This window comes from Dendrobates tinctorius, unplaced genomic scaffold (assembly GCF_039654945.1).
Source record: "Dendrobates tinctorius isolate UK_male_01 unplaced genomic scaffold, ASM3965494v1 ptg000456l, whole genome shotgun sequence".
Lineage (NCBI taxonomy): Eukaryota > Metazoa > Chordata > Amphibia > Anura > Dendrobatidae > Dendrobates > Dendrobates tinctorius.
The window spans coordinates 1,362,674-1,368,719 of record NW_027362118.1 but is presented as its reverse complement, the minus strand read 5'-3'; the positions used below and the strand labels follow the sequence as shown (position 1 = coordinate 1,368,719).

At 40.3% G+C, this 6,046-nt stretch overlaps 1 long non-coding RNA gene across 1 annotated transcript; it reads left to right on the top strand.

Moving 5' to 3' along the window:
* The first annotated feature begins 3,066 nt into the window (after window positions 1-3,066).
* Window positions 3,067-5,580, top strand: LOC141077562 (uncharacterized). The gene is made up of 3 exons (XR_012227585.1): window positions 3,067-3,368; window positions 4,327-4,693; window positions 4,893-5,580. It is a non-coding gene; the product is annotated as an uncharacterized lncRNA (long non-coding RNA).
* Window positions 5,581-6,046: the final 466 nt, after the last annotated feature.

The window sequence follows — 6,046 nt, the reverse complement described above, 5'->3', positions numbered from 1 at the left end:
AATTTTTTGGGTTTTTGTAACCCGTTTTTGGACTGCTCCGGGCCTGCCAGATAACAACTGTTGCAATGTTGATGCCTGCTACGGATGCTCCTCCTCATCCTCCTCTTCTGAGCTATTGGCAGCGGCACACTCTAACCCCAATGGATGCCAATCTGGGTCAACAAATGGGTCATCCATCACCTCCTCTTCAATGTCATGTGCACCTTCCTCTGTGTCACCGTGTATGGTGGTATAGTATGCGCGAAGGGGCACCTGAGTTTCATCTGGATCAGATTCTGGCTCAGTACACAGCGAGGACAATGTAGTGCTGTGAGTGAATGTACCAGCAGAATCATCTATCAGTGGCTGTGCATCAGTGCACTCCATGTCAGATTCATCTTTGCCTGGGTAATTCACGATTTGACTTGATAACCCAGGGATGGTATGTGAAAACAGCTCCATGGAGTAATCTGTAGTGTGGCCTGCCGCATCCTTCAATTTTGGTAGGGGTGAAGGACACAAGGAAAGGTGTGGTTCATGACCATGAGCCTCCAATGACGAATCACTGCTTTTATTTTTTAAAACTTCAGAAGAGGAGGCAATAGAGCTGGAGGCTGAGTCAGCAATGTAAGCCAAAACTTGTTCTTGAAGCTCCGGCTTTAGAAGCGGTTTACCTACTCCCAGAAAAGGGAGCCTTCGAGGCCTTGTGGAGTCAGACGATGACGCAACCTCAACACCTCCTGCATTAAGTGCTATTTTGCTTTTGCCACTACCAGCAGATCCACCACCACCACCATCATTACCAGCTGCCAACCCCCGCCCACTTCCACGGACTCTTCCACCACACTTCCTCATTTTTTGGAAAAATTTACCTAATTTCCACCAACTCTCTAGTACTGTAAAACAAGGTACAAGGTGTATATAGTAGAGGGGAGAATTGGAATGTCTCTACACTTCAGGACACTGTTGGATTCAGTAAGGCCTTGTTTATTTAACACCACAATGTGAAAGGCAGATTCTCTATGCTGTTTGAAAGGTGTATGGAGGACTGTGGAGAATTGGAATCTGTCTACACTTCAGGACACTGTTGGATTCAGTCAGGCCCTGTTTATTTAACACCGCAATGTGAAAGGCAGATTCTCTATGCTGTTAGAAAGGTGGTCGTGATAACAGTCGTTACACGGTACTGAGAGAGGAGCGTACACGTACACCACTGTACGGTGTATGTAAAATTGTCAAGCTCCGTGTTTTTGGATACGGACTGACGCACGCTGTCTCTCTCTAGTTTTGAATCTAATCAAACAGCAAATATACTATACTGTTTGAAAAACGGACAAAACTATAAGGTGTAGGTCTGTAAGAACAGACAAACTCCTCGGCTTTTCCTTACAGAGTCACACACGTATCTAGCTTCAATGTTGACCGTGACAACAGCCGTTACACGGTACAGTGTGAGGAGCGTACACCGCTGTACGGTGTGTGAAAAATGAACGCTCAGTAACTCACAAGGACAAAACAATAAAATCTGGATTGCTTTGAAAAAAGCAGTTTGCTCAGCAGTGTGCACACAGCAATGCAGCTACCAGGGAACCTTAAAAGGCAGCCTAATAACCAACAGAGCTGATGCACCAAGATATAGCCTCCCCTTGCACTGCACAGTGATTGGTGTGTTGTACAGGCAAAATCGCTAGCAGCAGAATCAGTTTTTGGTATCTTCTTCCCTGCCTAACGCTCTTCCTACAGAATCAGCAGCAGCAGCTCTCCCTATTCTGAGATCAGCATGAGTAACATGGCGGTCGGCGTCCCCACCCTTTTATACCCCCTGTGACGCCCCACAAAGCAAGCCAATCACTTGCATGCCCTTCTCCAAGATGGTGGTGACCGCTGCCTATGTCATCACGTTGCCCACAGTGTCCGTTCTTCCTGATTGGCTGCAAAAAGGGCGCTCAAGCATCATGTGAAACGCGACTTTGGCGTGGCCGACCTCACGCTGGGGTCGGGTTTCGCTTGATGAAACCCGACTTTGGCGAAAGTCGGCGACTTTTGAATTTTTGTCGACCCGTTTCGCTCAACTCTAATGGCGACACTACAATTACAGGATGATATATGCAGCACATATACACAGATACACACTATACATGTACACACATTATTTATGCTTTATAAATATAGAAACATACACTATATGCTGTATATACAGTACACACATACTGTGTATATAAGCACATATATACAGTATATACACACAGAAACATTCAGTTTATATACAGTATATACAGTATGCTTACATACATATACAGTTTATATATTTACACAATATAGTGCACACATGCAGTATACAAATATAATATACATACACATACTATATACTGTATGTACATGTATATACATATTATATATAAACTCACATGCACCAGATATACACAATCATACTATATCCTGTATATATGCACACACATACTATATACACATATACAGGCACACAGTATACTGCACATGTACACACACAGATACACATATGCATGTATACTTACCAGGTTCTGTGGTTTCACTTGTACAGATCCTTTCCCAGGACAGTGCTTTACAAGCAGCCATGATGAGTACTCAGGAGGAGATGACACAGACACACAGGGTGGCAGGCATCTTCATGGCTCTGCTCTGATCTCTGCTGTGCTGTAATCGGCCCCTTCCCACTCACTCTCAACTTCTAACCTGACTGTAGGGAGAAAGAGAGAAGGGGGCTGGAGGGGGGTTTGGGAGAGACGCTCTGGGACTACAGGGGATGCACAGCGTTATTCACTGCTGTACACCCTCTACTATAGAGCGAAATTGGGATTTATATCATTGTAACCGGTTGTTGTATTGTTTACTGGTTTTAATTTTTTTTATTATTTTTCTCACAATGTTTGTATAAGAAAAACAAAATGTTAGTAATTCTTTGTTTTGTTCAATAAAAATTATCTGATTGAAAAAAGAAAGACGATAAAGTTGTTAATAGATGAAACGTATAGAAAATACCAAGATTACATGAGAAGGTACTCGTACGAATCCACAGATAAATGTGGTCTCTCATTGGCAAGGAGGTTATATCCATGCATGCAAGGGACATACGTATGTATCCAAAATAAAGAAAATAAAGCTGAGGCATGTTGTTGCTGTTATAGCTCGCTCTATAATATCCATGGATAATACCACGACATGCCACCTAATATTCTGGAAAGACAAATTGACAAATATATTATGGACGCTGCTCTTCCTTCCTTACAGACCCCTGAGCTGGAGGAACTAGACAAAGCTGTCACTGAGGAAGAGATCGGAGAGGCCATTAAATCATACCCTATCGGGAAGAACCCTGGGCCAGATGGAGGCAATAATAGATTTTATAAGAGGTTTGCACCCCAGTTATTACCATTTTAGGAGAAGTGTTCAGTAATATCTCAGAAGACTCCCTCTCTGCCCCTTAATTACTTGAGGCTGACATAACATTGTTTTTGAAAGCCTGGAGAAGAACCAAATGTCTGCCCTAATTTTCATCCAATATCACTAATTACTGTAGATGTGAAAATATTCTCTAAAGTGATTACAGCCCGGCTCTCCCACTACCTGCCCCCAATTGTTACCGACCATCAGGTTGGCTTTATTAAGGACAGAGAAGCTCGTGAGAAAACATTGTTATTAATGTCAAATGCGGAAACCCCGGGGATCCCAATGTGCCTTGTTTCTGCCGACACTGAAGAAGCGTTGGACATAGTGCCCGGACTTTCTTCAAGATCACTCTATGACATATTGGGTTGGGACTTTTCTTGTTATGTATCATTCTCTCCTTATACACTGACCCTAAACTGATAATTAGGGGAGACGGCCTTCTATCCGACACATTATCTATTAATAATGGGACGAGATGTTAAATATTAATAATTTGGTTGTTAATTTCTTATCACACTCAGTTCTGTTCTGGCAATTGCCTTCCACTGACACTGCATGTGCTATTTTAGCAAATGGTAAATGTCAACTCCACTACATATGTAAGATTAGCTCATGGTAAAAGGTCAACTCCATATGTGGAGATCACGTGCTTTGAAAGATGTATATTTAAGGTGGGGGCTTACTCTAGAGGTCGCTGTTGCTCCCTCCCCATCTTGAGACACAGACGCGAAGATGTCATCTCTGCACGTACATAGCATTGAATGGACAGACAGCTGATATGTAACTTTACTACGTAAGAAGCCTAAGAGAGACAGACGCCATTTGCCATGTGAGATCCCAGAGAGGAAGAATACATGTTGCTTTGCTATGAACTAATGGACAATCTCTCTTTCACCTATTTTTTATGTTTTTCTGTAATAGTTATTTCTCTGATGGAAGAATTCAAATAAACCACTACATTTTTATCTGGTAACTAGTCCTGAGTATTATACAAGAATACGCATTTTTTACATTGGCGAGCCAGCCAGGATCTGAATTTTTGTACTTTTTTTGCGGATTTCCCTCAACTTGCCCAAAAGGGGGATTGAACTTTGCTAACGTCAGTCATATGTGCAAGTTATGAGGAACTCCACTACTCACAAGAATCAGACAGAACCTAGAAGTGAGGACTAAGAATTGCCAGATGGATTGAGAAGTACTACAAGTGCCAGACGTGCTGAAGCCAGACGTGTGAAGACAAGAGCCCAGCGTTGTCCATCAAAGGATCGACAAGCTGAGATATTTCAAGGTAAGAAATATGGATGTCATTACTTGTTATTCTAAGCAGAGTAAATTGAAATTTAAGTCTGTAGATGAGTCTAATTCAGAAGTATTATGGCTCAGCTTATATGCAGAATGTGAAGTGGAAAATCTAAAGATAGATACTAAGCTTTTCAATAGAGAAAGAGAGAGATTAAAAAATATTCTACAAATGGTATATTTCATAGGTCGGTGTCAGAGAAATCCAAAGATGATTGCTGTGTGAAGGAAAATAGTGATGTTCCCGAGATTGGCTGTAAAGTTAGGGAGATTGAACAAGACTGTAATCAAGTGTCTGTAGCAGCCATTCAAGGTGACCTTGCAGACGTGGAACAAGATGGAGAAGTAGGAGGAGACTTCAGATTTGACGTAGAGGACGTACAAGGGAAAGACGGACCACTAAGAATAGACCACTCAGAGGCCCAACTCTGAAGTAAAGTAAGGAAAAATGTGTTAAAAATATGCAAAATCATTCCTGCATGTGATAACAAAATCCATGTTTGTAGAAACTCTGAGGTTTTTGAAAGCTGTGCTGAGAAATTTGATTTAACTAACGAAGAGAAGAATCAGTTGTTCAAAATGTGGATCCCTGTAAATTTTGCTAGGAGATTGACTTTAAAGTTATCTGGTGAAACACATGAGAACTTAAATGATAAAGACAGATTAAAAATTCTGATTTTTTTGTGCATCAAATGAAAATTATCCAGATATTGATATTCTTCAAAAATTAAGGATTGGTCGGAAGGAATGTACCTACACATTCATGTCCATATATGAACGCCTGTATAGAATGCTGAGTGAGAATGTCAAGACACAGTCCCTCATAAAGACTTTTGTAACCAAATTTTGGTTTTTAAATCCTGCATCTCGTGTTATTGCGTCACAAAAAGATTCTTTATTTGAATTTGTAGAACTGTATTTTGTAGTGAAAATTAAAATCTACTCCAGTAATATTTAGAATTATGAATATATTAACCTTCTCTTTTATTTTTCCTTAGAATTTTCATTTCAAAGCAGGACTTAATCGCGAAAAATTCTCTTACAAGGATTTATGCCTTTATTTACACAGGAAGTTATAATAATTGCATGATTTTATATATTTAACACTTAAATAATATTCATATAACTAACAATTTAAAATGTGTTCTGTGTGTATGCCTTTACTGCATGGCATGAATGACAACTACAGCATGTGAAATTTGAACTTTGTTCTAATAATAAGTATACCAGTATACCATGTCCTTGTTCTTTAGAAAAATAATTTTTAAGGAGTCTCAACTTTTGCATATCAAAGGAATTTTTTTTCCTAGGCCTAAAGTTTCAAGTATAGCTATACAACATA